Below are 27,654 nucleotides of genomic sequence, written 5' to 3' on the forward strand. Positions count from 1 at the left end.
ATTCATGGAATTGTGAAGAAGGAAAAAGAAATTCAGACCAATTTTGCTGAGAGAAAGGGACCACATTCACAACTTTTATTATAGCATATTGTTATCATGGTTTTATTTTATTATTATTTTTTTTGTTGTTAACCTCTTATTGTACCTAAATTACAAAGTATACTTTATGATAAGTATGTATAGCAAACAACACAGTATATGTAGGGTTCAGTGCTATCGGTGGTCTCAGGCATCTGTTGGGGTCTTGGAACGCATCCCTGGAAGTTAGGAGAGAACTGCTGTGTCCTGGCCGGTTTGGTTCAGTGTTTACAGCGTTGGCCTGCAGACCGAAGGGTCTCAGGTTCAATTGCCAGTCCAGGGCATGTACTTGGGTTGCAGGTTTCCTAGACGCCAGGTGGGTGTGGGAAGCAGCCAATCACATCGATGTTTCTCTCTCTCTCCCCCTCACTCCCTCTCTTTCACTGTCTCTAAAAACCAATGGAATAAATATCCTCAGGTGAGTATTTTTTTTTTTAAAGAGGGAACTGTTGTGTTGAGTTGTATCCCCACCCCAATATGTATACTTATCCATTTTACCACATTCTTTCCATAAATAAATAGTATATGTTTTAAAATTTTTTGCCAGTCTGAGAGGTAAAAATATCATTGTATTGCTTTAATATTAATTTCTGGGATTCCTAATGAAGTTGAATATGCTTTCTCATTTGTGTTTCTTCTGTTAATGGCCGAATCATATATAGTTTCCTTAAAAATTTTTTTTTAAATTGTTCTTTCTGGAGGGTGTGGTTGGGTGTTGCCTTGTGCACCAGAAGGTTGCCAGTTTGATTCCTGGTCCAGGGCACATGCCTGGATTGTGGGCTCAATCTCCAGTGGTGGGCATGCAGGAGGCAGTTGATTGATATATTGCTTTCACATTGATGTTTCTCTCTTTCTCTCCCTCTCCATCTAAAAATCAATAAACTGTTTTTGTTGTTAATCCTTACCTGAGCTTATCCCCCCCTCCCCCACCATTGATTTTTAGAGAAAGTGGGAGGGGTGGGGGGAGAGAGAGAGAAACGATGTGAGAGAGACACATCAATTGTCTCCCACATGTGCCCGGACTGGGGCCGGGTTTGAACCTGCAGCCCAGATATGTGGCCTTGTCCAGGAATCAAATCTGTGACCTTTCAGTGCACAGGCCGATGCTTTCACCACTGAGCAACATTTATCAGGGCTCAAAAAACTATTCTTAAAAATGTGTGGGCACTGTTTACGAATGAGTAGTAACTTTATTATGGTGCAAATACTGCTTCTGGATTTACTACTTTATGGTGTTGTTTGCCTTGGAAGGTCCGAGAAGCAATCTCTGAGGAACTGACGCAGCAGAGGGATGCTTTACTCTTGCCTGCTGGGCCTTCCGCCATCTGTGTGCCTCTATGGCTCAGTCTGTGAAATGGTGTAAGTAGAATCCATCCTAGAAGCCCGTGAGAACTGTATTAGCCCAACAACATTCTTACTAAGAATTTCTGGGATTAAGATCTCCTTGCGGTGCACAAATCACCCGAATGAATTAAACATGTAATTGAAGGGCTCATCGTGTGCTACACAAAATGAAAATGAAATCATTTTCTCTTTCAAATAAATATTATATACTGCGGGCTTCCCTGGCTCCATTAGCACTGTCCAATTGCACAGGGCGATTACACCGTCTATAACATGTACAGATGCTCAGAGACTCCTTCAACTTAGGCAGACAAGCACGGTAGGATCATTTCCCACCCAGTATTTCTTGCTGCCCCGCTCTCTCTCCTTCTAAAACCTACAGGACAGTGTTTTTTTTAAAGACTCCAGAGCAGGCAGCTGTTTTCAAAGGGTGTTTCTTTCCTCCATATTTTGAGCAAGTCAAAGCTAGCTTCATCATGAGACTGGTATGAGGATTTCTTGCTATGCTTGGGTGGGTCATGATTTGTTGCATGTTACCTTCCCTGTGCCAACTACTCAGGGTGTGTTGTCAGTAAATAAAAGGCCTGGCAGAGCAGTCACTGACCCTGGAATAAGTTCTATAAAACTACAGGGGACTCCAGTTAAGAAAGTCCCCATCATCTTCCTCCACAATATGATAAAATGGAAATATTAGTTACTGTTCACCGAGCACTAGTGATGTGTCATGGGTTTCACACACATTTCTAATCTGATGAGGAAAGTGGAAATCAACAATGCTAAATAATTTGCTCAATGTCACTCTGTAGAAGGTAGAGCTAGGATTTGAATTCTGATCTTTCTGGCATCCAAGAACAAGCTTTTCCCACCTCTGGTGGTTTTAAAAGAAATGGCTGCAAATTCTTTCCCTTTTCATATTGAGAGGTAGGGTTTATGTCTTTTCCCTTTAAATCTAACTGGACTTGTGACTGCTTCAACCAATATATGACTTTTGAAGCTGGGTCACAGAAAGCCATGAACCTCTGCCTTGTTTGTGGGACCATTTGCTCTTAGAACCCTGAACAACTAGTAAGAAGCCTACTATCCAGATGCCACTGTGGTAAGTGGAAGACCAAAACACATGAGTGGGCATGTGTTTAAGCATTGCAGCTACAGAGGACAGTTCCAGCTAAGCCCTAACTCTGAGACATCCCCGTCCAGGTGCTAGACATGCAATTGAAGAAGCTCTAGATCAGGCGTCCTCAAACTATGGCCCGTGGGCCGCATGCGGCCCGCCGAGGACATTTATCCAGCCCGCTGGGTGCCGCTGCCTGTCCTGCTTAGCAGCCGACTCATCCCGGGTCCGCAGTGCACATAGGAATTTGTTCATAGTTTTTTTTTTTAAACTATAGTCCGGCCCTCCAACGGTCTGAGGGACAGTGAACTGGCCCCCTTTTTAAAAAGTTTAAGGACCCCTGCTCTAGATGGTTTCATCACCCAACCTCCAATTACCCCAGACCTTTGAATCTTCCTAGCTAAAGCCCAGATGCTGTGGCACTCAGTCAGACTGTCCCGGTTGTGTCCCCTCCAAATTCCTGACCACAAAGTCCTGAGAGCAATAAAATCCTTGTTGTTTTATACCACTAGATTTGGGGTGATTTGTTTCGCAGAGTTGGAAGGGATTTGGGTGTTGACAAAGCTACCTTCTACTGAACCAGAATCTCATCTGTTTCTAAGGAGAGGTCACACATTGGTGGTGGATGAGTTAAATTTGACATTCAGAAGAATTTTGTTTGACTCCCAGAATTTTTGAATTTTAACACTAATTAAATTTTACATGAAACCCACATTTCCAATTTCTCTGAGAATATCAGAAGATCTGGAAATACTGGGTAAGAAAACAGTGCTATATTTCTGAATAGAAGTTGTCCCCTTCTCGTGGGCCTCTTTAGTTTCAGGATGCTTAGCATTCTGATTGCATCACTGCTCTTCCTTCCTGCCTGTTTACTGTGGGTATTAGTATTTGCAGACCCGGAAGATGAATGATCCTATAGCCTGTTTGTGAGTATGAAAAGGTGCCTAAGAATTTTTGTTTCTTCCACTTTTATCTTCCAAAATTCAAGTACAAGTTGCATTATGTTAATCTACTTTGCATGTATAGTAATTATAGTGATGATTAGAGTATCTTTTAATGCTATAAAATAGTACAGCTTCAGATGTGTATTATTTAAATCCTAAATCTTACATTTAAGCATCTATCCGTCATGATAAAGAAAGATGGAAGAGAAGTTGATTAACTGTTTAATTAGGGGAAAAAAATCACCATCTTACACTCAGTTTGATAAACAAGACTATACTTCAATGTATACTTAATGCTCATTCTATTCAGGACTTATGAATGGATTTGTTCTTGGGGAAGAACTTTCTTTACCAGAGCTTTTTCTGGAAAAGAATTTGGATTTTGGCGTGGATCCATTCCTTTGTGGTTCCCGAGTTGAAACACAGCTCTTTTGTGTAGCCATGATAAATCATTTGATTTAGGAGAGCCATCAGTGAAAGTAGTGGCTATTTACTTTGCTGGGGTTAGTAGAATATTAATGTGACTGCTTGCCAAGTGACTGAAGGGGTAAGAGGAAGAGAAGAAAACATTTCATGTTTACTGAACACTTAAAATTCAGAGCAGAGCAGAATAACCCAAATCTATTTTCATTGGCAGTATGGCAGAAGGGAATGTCTTATAATTTTAAAAAAAATCAAATTTCAAGGTTAAAGAATGTAGGAAGTGATTACAAGGAAACTTTTGAAAACTCTTCCTCTAGAGATATTTTTTAAAAAAACAAGGCTTTTTTAGATAAGAGCAATTTATTCCAACTTTGGAGGGAGGCAGAGGAAGGAGATAGGAAAGGCCAATTAAAATGTTATGGTCTTTTGAAATATCCATTAGAGCTTTAATAGCTGTTGCTTACCTTGATCAGTGGCTTTAACAAAATGGGCTTGAATCTGGCTGTGTATTGGATGGTCATTACTTACTACAGCTGATAGGTGTTTTCTGTTAGAATTGTGTTCGTATGAGGTTAATGCAATCTTGACACCCATCCAAGCTTTCAGATGATTCTTTTGGCCCTGTCCAGCATGATGTAAATCACAAAGAGGACCGTCCATCCCATAGACAAAGTGCCACATAGCAATTATTTGGCTTCTGATTTTTATGTATAGGTCTCAAATTTTGGGAAAATTGTTGAAGTCAGTGTGTTGATGTTGCTGAGAGGAGTTCCAGCAAGGGGCTATGGATGCTAATTATACTAATGCTTTTGGTTATTGTTATTAGAAGTCAGCATTGAATGGCTAACTCCACTAGGTGAGCTGTTGAGAACAGTCATAGAAAATCATGGATGGACATACAACAACACAGATTTTTTCCACGAAACAAGCACGCCATTTTCTATGATTAAAAAAAAAAAATAAGAGAGTGATATAACTTTTTTCACATTCCCCAAGGCACCCTTCCCCTTTAGTAGCCATGGGAATCTTTTTATTCTTTTCTAAAGAAATATAATCCAGTCCTTTATATCTGATGACTAAAGCCTGTCCTTCTGTGGTAGATGCTGTGTTTGCCATAACCTTCTTCAGAAATGAAGAGCTTCATTCTTCAACTTGTGAGCACGTGAACGGAAAACCCCCAGCCACCAGGCCCCTGTTGGGTTTGCCTTGGCCAAAGGAAACCTCACCCAAAGTTACCATCCTTCTAGGGGCAACACATATCATATCCAATGACCAATCAAAGTAGGGATATGCAAACTTCCATAAGACCGCCCTCACTTCCCACACCAACTGCAGAGTTCCAAGGTCTTCAGACTGCTCTCAGTTTCAATCATTTACTAGAAAGACTCACACAGCTCACTGAAAGCTGTTATGCTCATGTTTATAGTTGATTACAGTGAAAGGGTGCAAATAAAAAACATCCAAGGACAGAATGCAGGAAAAGTCCTCAAAAGGAGCTTCCAGTTATCCCTTCCCAGTGGAATGGTGAACAGCACTAATTTCCCCAGCAACAATTTGTGATGAAACACTTGGAGTATTGCTAACCAGGTAAGCTCACCTGAGCCTTAGTGTCCAGAGTTTTTATTTAGGGGTCTGTCACATGGACATGATTAACTTCCCACATGGCTGACTTCGGTCTCAGCTCCTATGGCAGTCACGTTGATACCTTATGACCCAGCATACCTACCACAAAACATATTGTTAGACTATTCGAAGTGGATCAAGGCCCCTCGGTAAACAGAGACACTTTTATCAGGCAGGACATTCCAAGGACTTAGAGATGACCTCCCAGGAGCTGAGGACAAAGGCAAGATTTCTCTTTGGACAATTCTAAATTCTTTACTACACAGACATAAAGACCCTGCTCCCCCAACTCTAAAAGGTCAGATCAGTTTCATAGCTCATTGTAGGATGAGCTGAATCCTCCGTTGAAAATGCAATGCAGCACTTGTCCCTCTACCCAATCCTTTTTTTCTTCCTCCTCTTCCTCAGGTGTCAATTCTAAGATCACTTCCTAATAATTCACCTGCATGCTAGTTTTTATCTCAGGATTGACTTACAGCAATTGGTGCCACAAATGGTCAAGAAATCAGATGCTGGAGTGGGCTTTTAGAGCTGGATTACTTGCTCCCCAGTTGCCAATGAAGAACTCATCCCTGGTAGAAGCTAGAGCACAGATAACCCCTGGCACAAATAACCACATAGTAATGCCAGAGTTAAAACTTTCCCGTCCTGGTGGAAGAGAATGCATTTAGCACATGTGATCAGGTAATGAGAAATAAGAAGGTTAAATTGTGTGGCTATTGCTAAACATAATTGATGCTCTGGAAAAAGATAAAAATCAAGTGATTATTCATAAATTAAAAGCTAAGTATAAAATCCAGAGGGTTTTCTTGGTAGCATATAAATAGACTTTCTTCTTCTTCAGGGATGGTGGAAGGAGGCAGCCCTAGGGTGACCAACTATCCTAGTTTTCTAGGGGCTGAAGGTGTATCAAATATGTGAGACATTGAGTTTAAAACTTGGAAAGCTCAGGGCCAACTGGGATAAGTTGTTCACCCCAGGCGATACAGAAAACTAAGGACCAGGCCTAGGGCTTCACTATAAGAATAATTGCACTTCACACACACTCACTTCAAAGTTTTAATTCCCAACCAATATAGATTGGCTAGATTAACGTTGGGGAAGAATCTTGTCTCATAGGATAGGAACATCTAGATTGTACCCCAACATTTTGAATCCCGAGAATCCTCTAAAACTTTTGATACCAGAGAAGTGGCCCACTTTACCCTATCAGGGACTGGTACTTCCATTTGTTTGAAGGGTGTTTATAGGGCTCTCCCACACAAAACAACTGCTCTCCAGGACCTTCCCTGTGTTGTGCACTTAGTTTAAGTCACAATATACCCATGCTGGAGAGAAGCTGGGCCTGATGAGGAAGGCAAGGCACTGTACCCTAGAGGATCTTCAGAATCTAGCCAGCACGTACCAACAGGAGCTGGGACAGTGTTCATGGGACTGAATTCTGAAGTACTTGATCAAGGAGAGCATAGGACACAGAGTTGGGTAAGGGAGAGTTTATCGATTTAGGAGCTGATGGAGCAATATTTTCTCTCTTGTTCCCTGGTGTACAACATGGGCATCCTATATGGTCCCAGGGGATCCAGCACCCAGTCTCATATAATGGTGGTCAACTCAGTAATGCAGCCTTATGTTGGTTCTTTTCTCTTCCCTTTTTTCCCCTTTTGCCTCCTCGGATGTTCCTCCTGAGATAATACCCCCAAGTAAACAACTGCACTCAAACTTTTGATTCAGGCTCTACTGCTGGGGTGGATGCTGTCTACATTCTGTAGCATAATAGTTTCATAGGTGCTCCCAGCCAAATGTTACCAGGAACTATGTGTTCACATAGTCTCCTGTGTGTGTGTGTGTGTGTGTGTGTGTGTGTGTGTGTGTGTGTGTCCTTCTCTGTTCTCTCTTGTTTTCTAAGCCACATAAAACAGCACAGCAGGTCAAGGTCCATTCAGAGCAAGAAACACATTTGAGGAATAATAGCAGTGAGCATTTTTTTGTTTTCCGATTGGTTTTTATCTGTCAATTGCTGTGCTAGGTGATTTATATGCTAATCCAAGGGGGAGGTACTGTTGTTCCTATTTACACATAGGAAACCTAAGTTGTGAGAATTTTAGTAACTTTCTTTAAGTAGCTTGCTGGTGAATGGTGAAGCCAGGAGGCCATCCAATTCCACCGTCTGATGTCAGAGCAGAGCTCTTCAATACTAGAAATCCCAAGATGCAAATCAATACAGGCCCCGTGGGGGTGCTTAATGGTGTTTGATTACCAGCATTTAATGTGTGAGCATTAGGATGGGATTGCACACTGAGTCGATTTTTCTTGAGCTGCCCAGACTCCTCCAGCGGGAGTGGGAGGTCTCATTTACCAGGCAGACCAGGGTCAGCAGGCGGGCCACCCAGCTTCCTATCTGCCTTTGTCTGATTGCTGGAAAGGGTGAGCTCTATGGTACTTATTTATGGATATGTATAATGTTTATGATTATTTATGACATTTGTAAATAGATGGCTCTGCTGGATAATTTATGGCTGCTTCTTGAGCGTTTAATCACAGAGATGGCCTTAAAAATCATTCCAGTATGCCATCAGAGGACAAATAGATGGTGTTTGCCATGTTAGGCTTCTAGTAGGAGCGGCTGGTAACACCTGGGAAGCCAAACAAATAGGATTAGGTAATTTACAAAAGTGTTTCATTTTTCAAAACCTTCTCACTTTCCTCACTTCTTCATGTTATATTGAAGTATAATGTTTGTCTTCATTAGAAGAAACAGGTCATGACTCCAAAGGCAAACAGAATTCTTCTTCTTCAAGAAATGTTCAAATCCTCCAACCTGAGCTCAGGCTGCATGGATAAGAGTCGTAGTGGGAGGGGGAGTATTATTTGTTTTAAACAGCTGCTTAGCAAACATTTCCTTCTTCCCACCACAGTCAGCTTCCAAAGCAACTCACAAATATCCTTCTGAGGAGTATACATAGAATGTAGAACTCAGCCCTGGTACACCTGCTTGGTCCTTTGATGATAGCAGACACACACATCATGTCTGCTCCCCAGAATCAGGCTCATCCGAACCATAACAGGTGGGGTTCCCTTTCCATTGTCTCTTTCAAAACATAGTCATTAATGCACCTCATAGTTTGTAATATGCATGTGAAATTTTCTTTGTCACATGACATGGAGTTATTTGCATGAATCAATCATATTAGTTTCCTGGGATTCTGGACCCAAATGAAAAGGGAAGAACTACAGTGACAAGAACTATAACTAATGAGTTCTGTGTTCTTGGACAACTTTGATAGGCTTTTGGAGCATGTGCTAGGAGTGACGGGGATTTAAAGATGAATCAGGGACAGAACATACCTTCTGGAAGCTCAGGAGGGAGTTGTTAACAAATATACCCCAGATAACTAAAATATGAGGTAGAGTCAAATTTCATCACAGGTAGAGAGAGTGTTACAGGAGCTGAACAATGAGATTATTTCAAACTGAAAGGATCCAGAAGGACTCCAACTTTGTAGAATCCTGTGGATTTAGTCTTGGAGGGAGGGTTGGGTTTGAACACTCAGGGAGGTGTTGGGCTGGGAAGGGCATTCCAGAGGGAACAGCCTGTGCAAAGGCAGAGTACGCAAATGCCGGCATGTGTGGGAGTATGAGAGCCGCAAGGAGTCCAGGGAACTGAGGAAAGGTGGTGGAGGGGTTTGCCCATTGCATGAGGAACTGTGGAGTTGCCACTTGGATGACTTAATTCCTTGTCAATTGTGGCTGTGAGTTGTTGAAGGTCACTGGTTAGCAATTGACAATAGGGTGGATTTCAGCCCCCCTCCCCTGCTTCTCAGTTCAGTAAATTCTCGCTTCCTCACTTTAGATTACAAGGGGTAATTTTACAATCTTTGCTTTATTTTGGGCCATCTTTGACAGATACCTTGAAGAGCCCATTTTGGGCAGTTAAATGTGGTATGGTCCTGAGGGCTTAATTTTGAAAATCTACCAGCTTTGTGGTTAACTGTGAATAGGCTTACTCTTGCTTTCCTTCTACCCTCCTTTACCCATTAGGATACCAGTTGGGCCAGGTCTGAGCCATTAAGGCCGTGGTAACAGGCACGTGGCTAGGGTGTGCGTGTGTGGGAGAGGAGGATGTGTGTACGTGCCTGATGTCTCTATAACAAGGCCAAATATGAATCACCTTTGGACTTTTGTTCATTTGACTTGGCATGGGCAAAAAGCCAGGACAAAGAAGAGTTTTGCTTTGCCCTAAAGTTGTTTATTCCTGGGCTTAGCTGAACCCCAGGAAACAGGGAGTATTTCATTGACTAGGAAAGTCCTTTCTTAAAGTTGGCTGCATGCAGGCTTAGCTGAGAGATAGAAGCAAAGAATTTGTACACTCAAATATTTGACCTTACAAATCAACTGCCCCAAAGCTTCCCGTGACAGCATATGGCTTCCTGAAGCAGGCCAATATGTGCCTCTTGGGGTTAGTCTGATGGGCAACAAATAGTTATTGAGAGCTGAGTATTTGCCAGTCAAGGATGTCTGAGGTGAAGATAGTCAAGTACCAACACAGTATGTCCTGTGTTAGAAATTGTGGCTTCCAGTGTGGAGCAGTGCTCTGGAGGCCTAGGAACCCAATTTGTAAGAATGTCCTGGTGTGAGTAAGGGTCAGCTTTCCTGGATTTTAGCTCTGCAGTGCTTCTTCTCTCTCAAAGCCCATGCTTTCAGCTGAGATCATCCTTATTTTATAAATTTAGCACCCATGAAAACATCTGTAATTTCACCAAAATGAGGTGACAGTTTTTAATTTTTCTGTTAAATCCTTCCTATGTTTTTTATTTTTTGTGTCATCATTTTAAATGCAACTTATTACTTCTTTTCTTTTTGTGTTTTTTCCCCCCCATTTGGGTTAGAATTTACTATTTGTATTAATTTCCTAGGTGTGCTGTAACAAATTACCACAGATCAGGTGCTAAAACAATAGCACCCAATGTATTCTCTCACAGTTCTGGAGGCTTGAACTCTGAAATCAAGGTGTCGGCAGGGCCATGCTCTCTCTGAAGCCTGTGTGGGATTCCTTCCTTGCCTAGTCCTAGCTTCTGGTGGCTCCCAGCATCCTTGACACTCCTTGGCTTGTAGAGGCATCCCTCTAATCTCTGCTTTCTTCATTATTATGGCCTTTCCCCTGGTGTCTTTGTGTGTTCACATGTCCTTCTAATAAAAATATCAGTCATTGGATTTAGGACTCACCCTGCTCCAGTATGATCCCATCTTAACTAATTAAATTTCAAAGACCCCATTTCCAAAGAAAGTCACATTCAGAAGTTCCAGGTGGACATAATTTTTTTTGGGGGGGGGTGGGAAACTGTTCAACCCAGTATAATATTCATAAAGGGATTTTGGAAGAGAAGGAAGGGTACATAGTAAATGATGAATTCACACCATTATCTTCCTTCTGTATTTTATCCTTCAGAATCTAGATTACCTGGTGTGACTAGGATACAAGGCTCTAAAGAGTTGGAGAGTTAGTGACAGGAGCTCATGAGTATTCAGGGAATGGGCCTGGAGGGTGGCATGGTTCTCCAGGTTAGGCTGTGACACTGACTGATCACTTTGGGGTAAATGACTTTTTTTTTTTTTTTTTTTTTTTTTTTACAACGTTTCCTTTACCAAAAGGAGTTAAGAAAGGCAGATTCCTGCCTTGGCTCTGACATTTACTACTGATGTAACCTCAAACAAATGATATGATTTCTCTGAGCCTCAGTTTCCTCACCTGTGAATTAGGAATAGCAGTAATGCCTGCCTGTCCTACCTCCACAGGGTGTGGTAAGGATCACGTGAGAGGAAATGTCCTTGCCCACTTGCTAATGATCACATCTATGCGCTTCTGAAGTCCCGATGACCTTTTAAAAACACACATGAATTCCATTTACTTCCTTGTTTTAAGCCATCTAATTGCTCCTTTATGTTTAGGATAAAGCCCAGACTTGCTAACATAAGGTCTGGTAAGCTTAAAAGGTCCTGTAGGATGTGGTGCCAGCATACCTTTTCAGCCCCAGAGCTCTCCACAGGTCCTACCTTTCCCAAGTACTCTTCTTTGAATATTCTAGCCCACATTTGAAAGTTTATTATCTAGACCACTTCTTTTAGTTAGCATTTGATTGCATTTTGTCTTGAATTACTTTCTTTCTTATAGGATGATCTAATCAAGTAAAATCTGCAGAAGCACAATAATAAAAGCAGAGAGCTCTTAGCTGCAGTGGGAACCTCTCGCCTGCTCATCTCTTACTTTGGCCTTGTCTTTGTTCTTTCTATGACCCTCTCCCCACAACCTTGGCTTTGTGGAGAATTGCTTGAAAACCATTGTATAGACTTTAGTTCAAAATGAAAGAAGTATACACACACACACACACACACACACACACACACATACTTTTTCTCTAAGATGGCATTCAAGTTATATAGTATAGACTTTTTTATTTTAGAAAACAATAAACTTATAAAAAATAAAAGGAATAAATGTATACTATGGGAGGGTAGCAATAGTTCATATCTTTCAACAAGTATCTGGAAGGAAGAAGCAATTGGCTAATAAAAGAATGTGTACTTGGGCATTAGCAAAGAAGAACAGCCATTGCCAAAAGAATAATAGGAAGGCCCTGCCCTTGGAGACAACATGCATGGCAGAGGGTGGGAGTAGGAAGTGGGGTTGAAAACAAAAGACAGATTGAAGATCTTTGGAACTGTTGACCCCACTCCATGTATTTTTTTCTGTGCAACCTAAAACAGTCCTTGTCCTCAAGCTGAATCTTTTCTTAAAAAAAAAAGGAATGTATTCTTTGGGAGGACTAGTGGGAGGGTTACTCTTCCAGAGTAAAGCTCTCCTCATTCTGGGTCTCAAAATATTATGACTGGTTTCCCACCTGTTCACTCGAAGTAAAACCTGTCAGTTGATAAGCTAAACCTTGACTCACAGAGCTCCTGCTCAGCTGTTCCACTGCTTTCTCTTAAATGTGAAGAGGTAAGAGGCTCAATCCATGACTGCATCCTCTGAATACTGACTTGGCTTTAGCAGGAGTTCCTGAATTGACAGAGAAAACCAGAGGAACAGAAATTATTAAATAAATAAGAAAAGTACCCAGAACTGGAGGGAGATCTAAGTCTTCAGATTAAAAAGGCCTACTGAGTATTGAATAGAAGAGATAAAAAAAGATCCATGCCATGACAAATACTCATAAATTTGGCTTCATTGAAGATAAAGAGATGCCATTAAAAGTTTCTTGAGAGGAAAAGCAGGCAACTTAGAAAAGAACAAGAATTAGTGTGGTTAATCTGTTTGGGCTGCTATAACAAATTAGCAGAGACTGGATAGGATATAAACAACAAACATGTATTTCTCACAGTTGCAGGAGACTGGAAGAAGTCCAAGATCAAGGTGCCAGCCTGGTTCCATTTTTGTGAGACCCTCCTCCTGGCTCATAACTGGCCCCTTCTCATTGTATCCTCATGTTCTGGAAAGGGGCTAGCAAGCTCTCTGGGGCCTCTTTAAAAAAGGCAATTAATTCCATTCATGAGGACTCCACACTCATGACCTAAAGCACCTGCCAAAGGCCCCACCTCTTAATACCATCACACTGGGCATTAGGATTTCCACACACGAATTTTTTTGGCGGCGGTGGGGGGGGGGAGGGTTGGGGGGGTGGGGGTGGGGGTGGGGTGTGGGGTGGGCACAGGTATTTATATCATAGCAATCAGCCTGGCACTAAACTTCTTAACATAAACAGTGCAGTAATCCTTTCAAAGTTCTGAGTGAATGTGATTTTTGTTCTAAAATTCTATATCTAGCTAATCTATCAATCAAGTTTGAGGTCAGAATAAAGATTTTTTTTTTCAAAAACTTGGAAAGATTATGACCATGCACTCTGTCTTAGGAAGTTATTAGAGAACTAGAGGCCTGTTGCACAAAGATTCGTGCAAGAATAGGCCTTCTTTCCCCTGGCTGCTGGCACCGGTTTTCCTCCAGCGCCCGAGACCCAGGCCTTCGCTTCGGCCAGAGCCTTCAGTCTTTGCTCCGGCTGGAGTGCCGCTCCTGTAGCTCCCTCTGCCCCCCACCCTCCCCCTCATAGCAGGCATCCTGCCCCGCCCAGCTGCTCCTCACCTGTGTATGCAAATTAACCCACCACCTTGGCTGGGTTAATTTGCATACTCACTCCTGATTGGCTTGTGGGTGTCGCAGAGGTATGGTCAATTTGCATATTTATCTTTTATTAGTGTAGAAGTGTTTCAGAAAAAAAAAAAATCAGGGAGTGAACTAAGAAAGAGGAAACTATGGAAGACAAAGTCTCCAAGGTAAAAAAAAACTGCAAACAGAAATCCTTGCCTGGCACCTGGGTCTCAGGACTTGAAAGAAATTAGTCTCAACTGGAAAGGAAAGATAGGGGATGTTGTGCAAGCGGTTTTGGCAATGTGGGGGGCAGGAGAACTTATAGGGTAAGCTGTATATCTTTATACAGAACTTTAAAAATTGTGAGACTATTATAATGTTATGAAAAATAAGAAGAAAGAAACAAAGACTTCAGGAAAACAACAATAGCAACACTATTCAAAAAAGGCATGATTCAAATATAAAGCAAACTCACCTGTGGCATGATTTTGACCCACTGATGGAATGTGAAGAAGGAGAATCCATTTGAATAGATTGTTATTTTCCAGTGTTCAGGTTTTAGAATTCACTTGTATAATTCACGGAGGAGTTAACTATGATTTCAAAGAGACTCTAAATATTATTTATCTTGCTAATGTACACATTGCAGGTGTAGCTGATAGAGGCTAGAGACTGGAAGAGAGGAAGAAGGAAATGGTTGTGAATAGTGAATGGAATAAGAAATGAGGCTTTAATATGCTGCTTAAAGTTGCAAATGTTGAGTGGAAGAACTAAAAATAGAATGTAACTAAATTGGGATGGGGAAGAGAAGGAAGGTAAAGGTAGCATAGGTGAGTTACATTTTCATCTATCAGTGTATAAAGTCTAAAGATAAGTTATCAAGAAATAGAGCTATACATCTATTATATATTCAACGTAATCACCAGGAGAAATAAAAACAAAATTATTAATTAAAAGTGTTTGCCTCTGGGAGGCAAGACTGGGTGATACAGAAGGCTCATAGGGTTTTCAATGTAAGTCATTTCAAACAATAATTGATTTTTTTAGCCATATACATGCTTAACTTATTTAACATGAAAAAAGACATATACCCAAAGAAAAATACTGGATGACCTTTGAAACTTACTCGTAGTTCTCAATTTCAACTATAATTAGCTGAAATTTCAGCTCTGCTGCATGTAACTGTAATTAAAAATCTCAACTGCCTAATGGCAGACAATTAGCTGAAGCTGTCAGGAGCCAAAAAGAATGATGGGCAGTTTGAAGACTTTGCTGTAAGGCTTGGCAGCAAACTGCCAAGGATTCCCGCTCCCTGACTCTTCCTGCGTGTCTTCTAATCCCAAGGAGGCAACAGGATTTATGGCAGGACCCTTGGCTTTGGACTTCACCGCAGATCTCCATCCAAGTCTGGGCTCCACCACTTATTGTCTAGGGCAAGTTACTTAACCTCTTGAACCTATATTTTGTCAGGCTGAAAATGGAGATAACACTCACCTTGCAGTGTTATTATAAAGATTGAATGAAATAATGTAAGTACTGACCATAGTATAGTGCCTGGCACACTGTAGCTACTCAATCAGTGGTAGCTGTTAGAGAGAAGCACATTTTAAATGGTTGAGACACTTGCTGTTTTGGAAATGTGTAGGGCTTTCCCACTTGGCAGAATTTGAAACATTGCTGTGAAGTCTTCTGTTCTAGTCTTTGTAATCCCCGTGCCAGGAATAGCGAATAGGCAGCATCTATGCTACCACTCTCACCCATGGCAGACATAGCTAATCGATGTCAGCATTTTGTCTGCTAAGCTTGGATGTGGCTCCAGGATCTTTTTCAGAGCAGCTTTTGAGATAGCCCAGTGGTCGGCAAACTCATTAGTCAACAGAGCCAAATATCAACAGTACAATGATTGAAATTTCTTTTGAGAGCCAAATTTTTTAAACTTAAACTTCTTCTAATGCCACTTCTTCAAAATAGACTCGCCCAGGCCGTGGTATTTTGTGGAAGAGTCACACTCAAGGGGCCGAAGAGCTGCATGTGACTTGCGAGCTGCAGTTTGCCGACCACAGAGATAGCCATTACCAATCAGTGAGAATAGGTACTTGAGGTAAAATCTATTTTTCATGTTTGCCTGCACAGGTAACAGATATATCAATATAATCAGCCGTCCTGATGGCTGGGTGACCATATCGTCACATTCAAGTAATGGTGTGCATCAATTTCTATGCTGATGCGCAGTGACTCCCCCAACCAGATCCTTAGTTCTGTTAACTATCTTCATGCCAGTTGGTGAAATGTCTTTGAGTTTCTCTGCCAGGCTGCTTGCCTCCCAGGCAGTCTTCTCTCCCAGACACTTCCTACTGAAAGGGTGGACCAAGCCCTTTGAAGTGTCTTTTGTTAAGTTTGTAGAGTGCTTTCCCATTTGCCCACACATGATAGCTTTCACATTTCTAAATCTTAATACTGATTTCACCATAGCATGGCTCTGCAAGAATTGAGCTAGGGGAGGATGCTGGAAGCCAATTCCAGCATGTCAGCAGGGCCGAATCATCTGGGAATGGCTAAAAGGCATTTCCCTAAACCTGAAAAGGATACATAAATTGATTGCTTGCTGCCAGACAGCTCAGGGCATCTTAATCTACATGTTATGGCCTCCTACTGGCCAAACACCTGAACAGCCGTAGGCAATTCCCCATTCTGACAATGAACTCTGTATAGGAAACCCTACCCTTCGATGTGTATATCTACCTCGCCTTATGACAAATTGTGTTAATTAAAAAGCAAGGAGTCCTGAGACGAGGAGAACTTAGTTCCTTTAGCTAAGTCTTCTCTGACTCCCTATAATGCCTTTCAAAATTATGTTTCGTCTCTGGACTATTATTTAATTTATGCACAGCACCTTCTCTAGATTGCTGAACCCTTCTAGATGCTGAATCAAGACCACCGGCAGGAGGAGGTGACAGGGAGGGAGAGGCCAGGATGGTGGATCCAGTCAAAGGCGCTGCACCTGAGGTCAGAAGAGGGCATTGCTCTGTCCTCACAAGAGGATAGGAGATCATGCACTTTGGACTTGGGGAGGTTGGCCTTCCTTGTGTTGGTTTAAATGCAATTTTACTGCTGCCTCCTTTATCATTTACCTGAGAGAACAAGCAAAACCCAAAGCCAGCCCCTTGAGCTGGCGACATTACACCTGGAGAGATTTTCAGAAAAAAAAATTTAAGTTGCAGATACAGACATACACACCAAAAGAAAAGTGCAACCGCAACCCCCCACCCTTGCACACACTTAGAGTTGATTGATACAAAGCTGTGCATTTGTGTGGTGTGCCCTTTTACACATTAAGTTGTTCCAGGTTCTCAAATAAACGTGCTCCAAAAAGGGAACCATGTGTGAGAAGACACACACACGCATTTCTGTAGGAGCGGGAGGCATGTATGTGGGTGGGGAGAATGGGAGTGTGAAATCAAAAGGATGATTAAGAGAATTTGACAAAGAAAGCGACTTCTTCCACCCATTTAACACCCACATTAATCCACTTGGATGATCAAATGCAAAAGACAAAGAGAATTACAACCTTTTCCAGGCCAAGAAATAATAATTATTTAGAGGAAAATCTTGGCAAAATGAAGACTAAACCAAGCAGAGGGAGAGAGAGAAAGAGAGAAGAAAAAAAGCCAACAGTTGTTAAGCCATGGTATTTGGGCAGGCATTGTATATGTCCCCTGCTTTCTGTTTAAAAGGAAAAAATTAGAAAGAAAAAAGTCAAACTCTTTCTTTGAAGAAGTAATGGAAAATGTGGCTGTGATAACCCCTGGTCTCCCCTTCACAGTGGCTCCATGCCATTTTCCTGGTAGAGGTGGCAGAGGTCAGCGAGGAAAGGGTGAATTCTCAAGACTGTGCGGGTGGGAGCTTGTGTCATTCTATACAAGCTGCTCCTTTTTAAGTGCTGGGTTTTATTTTTAAAAGCTCTGCTGTCCCCTGATAGAAGGAGAGAGTGGGAGCGGGAAGAGGTAACGTGTGAACAAGGTTAGAAGCAGAGAGAAAGGGAAGGAGAAAAAACAGGATAAGTCCAGCTTTCTTTGGAGGCATATTGTATTGTTAGGCTCGCCTGGCTCTGTGCCAAGGGCTCGACGGAAAGTGAATTTCTCTGATTGAATTCCATCCGGAGATATCATAACCTCAAAAGGCTACTATTACCCAGAGGGCTTCAGATGGAAGGAACCATTTGTGCATGACTCTTGAAATGCAAGGAGTTACAATTGTCATTTGACAACACGGGACCGTCAGGCCAGCTCCTTTCAGGGCAGGGCAATTGTTGACATAATCTGGCCTGGGCTCCCCTTCAGAGGGACCAGCCTCTGTTTTCTCAGGCATTTTTTTGCTCAGCAGGTGCAGCTGCAAGAAAACTGGTGAGTTTCACAAAAACTAACAAAAACAACAACAACAACAACACACAAAAAAAAAACAGGCTCAAGCTGATTTAAACATCAAATGCCAACCCTGTGCAAGCAGAATAAGGAGTCAGGTCACTGTGCAGGTCTTCACGGCCCTTGGAACTAAGTTTATCTTTTTTAACCAAAAGAGGCAGTGAAAATAATACAACCCTCCCCCCGCCCCCCCAAAGCTAGTAGAAACCAAAACACAGGCTAAATGAAGACACGGGCAAAGAAATGGAAGTTGGCTCTCTGATTTGTATGGATAATTTTTTCTTCTTTTGAGCTGGCACAGCAAAGAGAGCTGTATGATGTGATAGATAACAGAGGCTTTTCAAATGTTCCCCACTCGGCCCCTTTTCCCCCCTGTTTGTCCATTCCCTTCTTCCTCTTTAACCGCCTTCCTCATTCACTGCAGCCTGTATCCCTCCTTTTTCTCCAGTCCTTTCAGCATTAAGTAGTGAGAGTTGCTTCCCGAAGCTTAGCTCTGATAATAAACCTCTTGTGTGGTGACTCCATTTATTCTTAGATACACACAACCTGTTTTGAATGGAGCTATGGAGAGAAACTCAAATAGAATTAACCACTCTTTTCAGAAGTTGTTGAATACAAGCTTTGGTTCTCAAAATCAAGTTTCAATGACTGGTTTCTTTTGAACAAAGTGCAAAAGAATTTAGAATAATAAGTGTAACAAGATGGAGAAAATTTTATTCACCAGTATTCTTCAGGAAAGCCCTATAGGCTGTTGGGAGAATTACTTTGATAAACCACTTTGGCGGGGGATTAAGGCACCAAAGTATGCTCACGTAACAAAAGACAGTCCCTAAACTGCCTTCGAAAGAGGTTGGGTCCTGTTACTTGGGGAGTCCTTTGTTTTGCTGAATTCAGTGATTAGTTTTGTAGTCCAGTTTGGAGGAAGGGGAGGGGGAGGGGGAGGGGGAGGGAAGAACTGGATGCCTCAGAGAAGAGGAAGTTCAAGTGTCAGGATGCTGAGGGGAGAGAATTTGAGAAAAGGAAAGAGGAGAAGCCCAAGAGAAACCCCAAAGCCCTCACAGCTAAGGTGGGTGGGTAGGGGACAATATTTGTTTAATATTTTGTCACAAAAATTTGAAACATATTAAAAAATAGACAGAATACTATAATGTACCCATTACCATTCGTGGTCAATTTTTTTGCATCTATATCTTCAGTGTACTTCTTTCTCCCTCTTTTTTATTTGAAGCAAATCCAAGGGAAACGAGTAAGGAAAGAAATATTTCATGGGGATGTTTACATTGCTTGCCATGGATTGTTCTGCCTCTTGTACAGTCTTCCATAAATGTGCATTGGTCACTAATGTGTGAGGAGATTACACATGGGAATGAACATCTGGAGACCGTGATCACTGGCAACCACCTCAGAGGCTGGCTACCACATGTACTATGTGCAGGCACTGTGCTTTCCTGGAGATACCACAATGAGTGAAATGTACTTCCTCTCTTCAAGGAACTCTTAAGGAAGCTCAAGTTGCAGGGGATATGGAGAAGTAAACTGGAGGTGTTGCAAGTACCACCACAAAGTTACAGGGACTATGTGAGCACAGAAGGGGGACCTAACCTAGATGAGGAATGAAGGCTCTCCTGTGAAGTGTTACGTCTTGAACCTTTCAGGGAGATAAGTGGGTAAAATTCATTCCAGAAAGAGGGGAGAATATTGACAGAAGAAGAAGCTTGGCCCTCTGAAGAAATCTCAATAATATGGTATGACTGGAGACAGGGTATAGGCAAGAGGGAATGAATATTGACAGGAGAAGTAGGAAGGGACCCATTCAGGAAGGAGCTCGTATGTCAAGTTCAGATTTGGGATCTTACCTAAAGACTATGAAGAGGTGAGGGCAACTGGATACTTTTGAGTGGCAAGTACAAAATGTTGAAGATGGTAACCTTGTTCTCCAGAAGCTTACATTTTTTTCTCTAAGATAAGACATGTGCACAATTAACTGCATTTCAAAATGGTTCCTAATAAGTATTCTGTGCAAAGTACAGATTAGAAGAAGTATAGGAATTTTCTGAATTTAGAGGTAGATTTCCGGAGGTGCAGTCAATGAGGTTTCATGGAGAAGGTAGAATTGACTCTTGAAATTTGATTGGGGTTTATTAGATACAGATGGGGAGGGATGGGTTGGGGAGAGCCAGGTGGAAGCAGAAGAGGAAGAGGCATTATGGGAGCAACAAGTGGGACAGTGGGGGTAAGAAAGGGTTCTGTGTGGGAGAATGACAAGTAGAGGGAAAGGTAGGGATAGATTGTAGAAGACCCTAAATACTAGGCCAGGGAGTTTGAAACGTGCTCAGCGAATAATAGGGAACCATTGATGACTTTTGAGCTAGCTATAGTGGGTCAATTCCACCCCTCCTGTTTTTATCCCCCCAATCTTTTAACCTAGAAAGTTACTGAAACTGGTAAACAGCCTTTCTGACAACATTCAGGGAGCCCAGAAGGAGAAGGATCTAGAATGTGGACCTCAGGACTCAGAGTCCAGTGCTCCTCCTGCTCCTGGCTGTGCCCTCTTTCAGGAGGACCAGCTTGGAACCCCAGACATAGCTCGGGGGTAGTGAGTCCCACCAAGGAAAAATTCTCTCAGGCTTGGTGTTGCAGGGCTTATCTGATCACTGCTTAGCATTGGGTCTAATTAATGGAGCTTGCAGATGTTTGGCAGGAGAAGTTAATCAGCCATTAATCACTGAAGAGCTTCTCTGTAGCTTTTTTGGAATTGAAAGAATGTCCCTGTTATAATTGAAATCGTAGTTGTTTACTGAACTTGGGTGGAGGGAAGGGCTGGAAGTAGACAGACAGTCATGGGTCTCCTCTCGGGAAGGTTTGGCAGAGGTGCCTTGGGGTTTGTTTTGCTGCTGTTAAATAAGGAAAGTGCAGCTGTTACTTTCCTGAGTTTATCAATAACTAAAGGAGGCTGGTTTCAGCAAAGAGGAGAGAAAAAGAGAGGCTGCATTGTGCGCTGTGAGGAACCATACCAGGCACTCCAGATGGTTCTAGTCCCAGCTCTGTGTCTACGTGGCCATGCCACTCCAGCCAAATCTCTTAACTTCTTGGGACTCAATGTTCTTATCGTTAGAATCAGACATTTTGACCAGATTTGGAATTTTGAAAAGCTGTTCTGTAGACCACATGGCCCAATGGGTGCTTTAGTGAACAAATAGTTCCTGGTCAATGAATTTGGTAACATCATAACTTACAATGATGAGAGATTCATGGTGGATACCAGTATATTAAAAGAGCGAAAATGTTGTGGTCAAATGAGAAAACAAAAAACCTATTTAACCCAGCACATGCCCAAACATTTTTGATCACAGAACCCTTTGCTCATGAAAGATCTAGAAAAACCAAGCAGAATGTGTTCCTGTCTCTGACATCTGTCTCACTTTCTGGTTTCTGATTCGCTTCATTACTAGCCTTAGGTTTTCTCCGTGTAAGTATTCTTGTGGCCTCTTGGTAAACCAACTTGCCTACCTCTCACCCTCCATACAGTCTCCTGGATGATAAACCAAGACTCATATCTGACTGTGTAAATCTCTCCCTGACCCTACTGCTGACCTATGGTGACAGAAGCTCTGGATTATGTCTCTAGTCTGTTCAGCCCTTATCCTGCCACCCATATCTTCAGGTGGAATACCAGTGTTACTTTCTACTGTATAAAAAGGTATTTGTAATTTGGTGAGAGTTGTATGTGAAGATCATTTGAAAAATTAATTACATGACTTTTGAGAATCAAATTCTGATTTTTGTTATTTAAAAACAATACATTTTTATTGATTTCAGAGAGGAAAAGAGGAGAGAGAGATAGAAACATCAATGATGAGAGAGAATCATCAATTGGCTGCCTTCTGCTCGCTCCCTACTGGGAATCAAGCCCGAAACCTGGGCATGTGCCCTGACCACAGAATCAAAGCATGACCTCCTGGTTCATGGGTTGATGCTCAACCACTGAGCCACACCAGCTGGACCAAATTCTGATTTTTAAATGATGACCTCATCTTGTGAAATCGCTGTTTATTCCAGATACTTCTACTGGCCTTCATCCACCATTCCAGAAAGAGAACTCACATACTTGGGAAGTTAGCACAATATTAGAATTTAGAGGGTCTTATTCTTTCCTTTTAACTACTACTTATCTTGGAATTTATTATTTCATTTTAAAGCAATATTGTAGGTTTGTGGCTGGAATATGCTTTTTTTTTTTTTTTGAGACTGAATGTAAATTACCAGACTGAGGTAGCACTCTGTGTAACTGTTAAGTCCTATTAGCCATGTTAAAGACCATTGATCTTGTGAGAAATTAGCTAAAGCTGTGAGATCTATGTGAAGTCAAAGGTTTGCAGAAATATCCAGTGGCTCATCTTCTTTGCTACCTTCATGATAAATTTTAAGACAAGAATTCTTTAGGAGGACAAGAAGATTAAGAAATTACCTGGTTACTAATTTGGATTCAAGCTGATTCTGAATCATATATAATTCAAGATAAAATATGGTGGAGCTCTATGTCTAGTCCCTTTTTGACTAAGAAAAGCCCATTTGATTATGGGCATAATATATACATAAGCATGGATCATCACCAGTTCATATTCTTAAGCCAAATTTATTGCCGACTTGGTTGTATGCACTGAGGTGAGCCTGATGGTCATGTTGCAATGAGACTTTCTATTTACCACACAGAGCCCTGCAACTTCATAGTCACATTTCTTCTGCTCTCGGGGAGGTTTGGGTTTTGTTGTTTTTCTGCGTCAACAGAATTCTTTGGTAACGCCTATTGCCTGAGTGCATACTTCTGAGCCCAACTTTATTTTGAGGCACTGAAGTGATAATGTGATAATATTTTTTAACACTGTTGGTACTAAAGAAAGAAAAACTTCCTCCTACCCTCTTAGGTTCTGTGGCTGGCCTAAGAATTGAACCGACATAGGATAGAGAAACAGGAGAAAAGTATACAAATTTATTTAATGTTTTTACATGTACATGGAATTTTTTAGAGGCAAAATGAAGACACAAAGAAGCTTTCAGGCCCCAATGTTTACCAATGAAAGATAAATTATGGGGATGTGAAAAGACATAGGGATTTGGGCTTAGGGCAATAAATTTGGGACAGTGACTTAGAAATTTGGGGAGTGAATGGAAATTATGGGTTATTGTAGTAGGTTTTCGGTACATGTGCATTTTGGCTCCTCTCTGGGGACTTTAGCTTCCATCCTTGTCATCATATTAGGGGCCCTCTTGGGCTTAGCTTCTCTGCTACACCTTCCTCTGCCTCCCTCTTGCCTTGCACTATCCATCCTATATAGGTTCATACACACTCACCCTCCTATTGCTACCTGCAAACCCTCCTACTGCTTTTTGATGATAGAAAATAATTATCCTGATTGTCTTGATAACATTTTTCTCCCAAGTGCTGGTTACCAGTTTCTCTCCCCCATGATACTGTGCTCTTCCCAACACTTCAAGTTTGTATAATTGGGGTTTACTTTATTCCTTTTGGAAAGCATGGAAGTGATGTAAGTGAGTTTGCCGACCACTGGGATAGAGGCTTAATCACAAGGAACAACAACAGCCTGTAATTATTGGAATCGAGAGTCTAGGTCAGTGGTTGGCAAACTCATTAGTCAACAGAGCAGCAAACCACGGCTCGCGAGTTGCATGTGGCTCACAAGCCACAGTTTGCTGACCACTGTCCTAACTGCTCTCCCCTGCCAGCCTGATCACCCTAACTACTCTCCCCTGCTGGCCTGATCTCCCTAACTGCTCTCCCCTGCTGGCCTGATCCCCCAACTGCCCTAACTGCTCTCCCCTGCTGGCCTGATCCCCCTAACTGCTCTCCCCTGCTGGCCTGATCCCCCTAACTGCCCTCCCCTGCTAGTCTGATCCCCCTAACCACCTCTGCCTTGGTCCCTACCACCATGGCTTTGTTCTGAAGGACTTCTGGAAGCTGTCTGGTCTAATTAGCATATTACCCTTTTATTAGTATAGATGCCCTGGACCGGTAAAAGTATTGGTGTAACCTGTTCTTAGCCTGATGTTTGAGAACCATAGCTTTGAGTCACACAAGGACACTCAGAGTACATGAACAAAAAGATAAGAGTGAAGGAAATGAATAAATTAAACGACAAAATTCATTATGTCTTTTGGACAAAATGATATTCTATCCTTCATCTTGAGTGTTATATTTTGAGTCTCTGGTCCTTACCACTGGACTAAAATGTTTCAGAATAACACACTTAAAACAGTGAGAGACGTGTGTTTTCTTTGATAAAAAGGCTAATGAGTTTTCTTCAGTTTATAGCAAGATGATCTTCTCCATCTCAGTTGGCGCCTGCAGTCCTTACTGAGAGAGTTCTTGCCCCAAACCTGCTGGTACCATTTGCATGCTAATCACTTCTCTAATTGATCTGTCCTCCTCCCTTCAAACCTTGTAGCAAACAGCTCTGAAATCAACTAAGGGTTGCAGAGTGGGGCCACTCAGTCGCAGTCATGTGGGCATGGTGGTGCTGTCAGACTCTCCACCACACTCTTCCCTGTGACTCCACACCGAAGAATTCTGGTCAGTGTGCAGGTAAAATGGCTTTTATTGTAACAGAGCTCATGATGCAGGAGAGCCTGGGTTTATTGTTGCCAAATAGGACAAGAGAAGTTTAATTTTTGTGTGTGTGTTGGTAGAAAAGTAGTAGAGTTGCTAGTGGCCAGGCTAATATTCTAGAAAAAGCCCTGTCCATGCTGAGTCACTAACATAGTCAGAAGAGAGAGAGAGAATGAGAGAGAGAGAGAGAGAGAGAGAGAGAGAGAGAGAGAGAGAAAGAGAGAGACGGAGAGAGAGATTCCTAAGTATATCCCAACTAGAAGGATGACTGTTGTATTTACTCATGAATTATAGATTGAAACAACTTCATGAAACCACAAGCAATCCTTATTCTCACTCTCAAGCTCTCCAAAGTGGAAATGAAAATTCAGAGAGGTTTAATGACTTGTTCAAGGTCACACCTTGGAGTGGGGTCTAGAGCTAGCTACGTTGCCCAATATGGTAGCTGTTAGCCACATGTGGCCATTTAAGTTTAAATCAGTTAACATTAAAACTTCAGTTCCTCAGTCTCACTAGCCACATTTCCAATTGCTCAGTGACCACGCGTGGCTAGTGGCTACCATATTGGTCAACACAGACATAGAGTATTTTTATTGCTCTAAAAAGGTCTATTCATGCTATTATTGTGGAGATTCCTTGTCCAAGTTCTTTCCATTAATACAGTAAGATTCTCTCCCTTCCCCCCCCCCCACAAATTTCTCTGCACCTATAATTGTGTATCGTGGGAAAGGCATATTTTGACATTAATTTATAAATAAATCCAAGGTCTCCTAATTCCTGCCCTCCTTTGAAAGTGGGAGCAACTTGAGTATGCGTCCTAACCTGTCTAGATCTGGTGCTTACCTGTAAGCATTTTCCCCATCACACAGGATTAGAGTGTAGTTTAGCAATGTGGTTGCTGTGACTTCAGGGTACAACATTTTCTTTAAAGCTAATATTGATCTAACAGTGAATTCTTTAGAAAACCCATACAGCTCCTTGAGGAAAAATTGGCGAAGGTGGTGTGGTGTCACAGATGTCTGAGGGCTTTAAATTAACACTGTAAATCTCAGGATTATGGGGGAAGAGCTAGCAACTTTATTGAATGTCTCCCATCTGGCTCTGCTTCAGGCAGCTGCCTGACTAGGAGGAGTGGTGGGGAGAGGAGCAGAAATTCGGGTATCAGAAAGTAGTTAATAAAGAGTCAATTTGGTACCTGTGCCTAGGGATACCATTTCAAATGGCTTTCTCTTATTGAGATCAACAACAGGATATTATGCTCTTGGCGGAACTGGGACAGGACTGGCCCAGGCTGTGGATCCCAGCTCAGCATGGGGCAGGGCCAGGTAGGGTGGGGTTTGGTGGCTATCACAGGATGAAGTCCTGAGTTGGGGGAAATATTAGACTCCCCAGCAGAATGTGGCCTGGTGAGCAGGGCTCTCCTCTGTTCCTATGCTACCGCCTGCTGGGTGTGGGCAGCCCTGAGTTTTTGGGTCTTGGTAATAGTGGGAAGAATCACTGTTTTGTAAGTAATTGGGATGATAGAACCATGTTCTGTCTGACCGCCTTTATCCTGGTCTGGTTTTCCTTATAGAGAATGGCCTGCCTAGGATGTTTGGTGGTTTATAATTTCCCCCTAGAGCAATGTAGAATCCCAGAGTTGGAGAGCTTGAGGTGACATTGAGATGATCTATAGACTCTTGCAACTCAAACTGTGGGCTATGGACCAGCAGCATCAGCATCATGTGGGGGCTTGGTAGTGAAGGGGTCACAGTTTTGACATAAAGATTTTTTAAAAGTAAAAGCATTTGAAATCTTATTTGAAATGTTCTTATCTAATTAAAGTAGAGCCTCCAAAAAATACAGCTGTCATTAACCCCCCCTTCAAGGGAGTTTCCTGTAAATTTTAGGAAGGAGACAGTTGCCCATTCCCATTAGCGTAAAAACCCCAATAGAAGCTTCCATGCTTTCTCATTGAAGCCCTATCCACCTCCCCCCCCCACCCCCGCCCCAACACACACACATACATCTTTTTTTTTTTTAAGGTGGTATATAAACCTTTATTTCTGGGTATTCAGTAAGTTACTCATTACTGAGTAAATCCATGTACACACATAAATAATTTTTTTTCTCTCCTTAATTACTATTGTCCTTTAATTCACAGGCTCCTGACCACTGGAACCTAAGTTGTTAGAAGAAAAGGTTTTCCTTCTAACAGTATTTCAATAAAACTTTATAGACACTAAAATTTGAAAATTTGTTTTATGAACTACTCTTCTTTTAACCATTAGAACATGCATTTTTAAAATTTATTATTATTTTCCCCCAACCATTCTCAACTTATGGGCGTATAGGTGGCAGGTTGGATTTAGCCTGTGCCATAGTTTGCTGATCCCTGGTGTAGCCCACTATTTCCTAACTTCTTTCAACCATACATGGAAATTATATTGGTACAGTATGCTGGGGTAAATGAATGAAGCTACTTGTGGTTGTAGCTGACCAGTTGGGAGGGGGTGGGGGGAGACTTCATGTTGCACTGAGATTTGAAAAGAATGGGAAAACTTGTAATCTGTTTATGGCATAAGGCTGAGAGCTCTGGTCTAAACCAACCCCCTACAGATGAGGAAACTGAGACTGTCTGTTCACTCTTTTATCTCCAAGGTCATCATGATGCCTGGTCTTAAAAGACTCTTCATACGCTTTTCTGAGTGAATGCATGAGATGTGACTTTCTGGGAACTGGCAGAGCTAGGAGATGAACTGCTTGCCTACTGGTCCAGTGGCCTTTTCTCTAAATAAAGCTAGAAAATCATTATTTAAAAAATAAGTATGTGACTGAGCTGGAGTTTATACTGGTTGAGGAGAAACACCACTTTTTGATGGAAGAGCCATTCTGAGCCCTCAGATCCTGTCTGGATAGACACTGGGGCTGCTCCTCAGTGCTCTGGTTCTTGCCAGGCTCACTGGAGG

This window comes from Plecotus auritus (assembly GCF_963455305.1).
Source record: "Plecotus auritus genome assembly, chromosome: 8".
Classification (NCBI taxonomy): Eukaryota; Metazoa; Chordata; class Mammalia; order Chiroptera; family Vespertilionidae; genus Plecotus; species Plecotus auritus.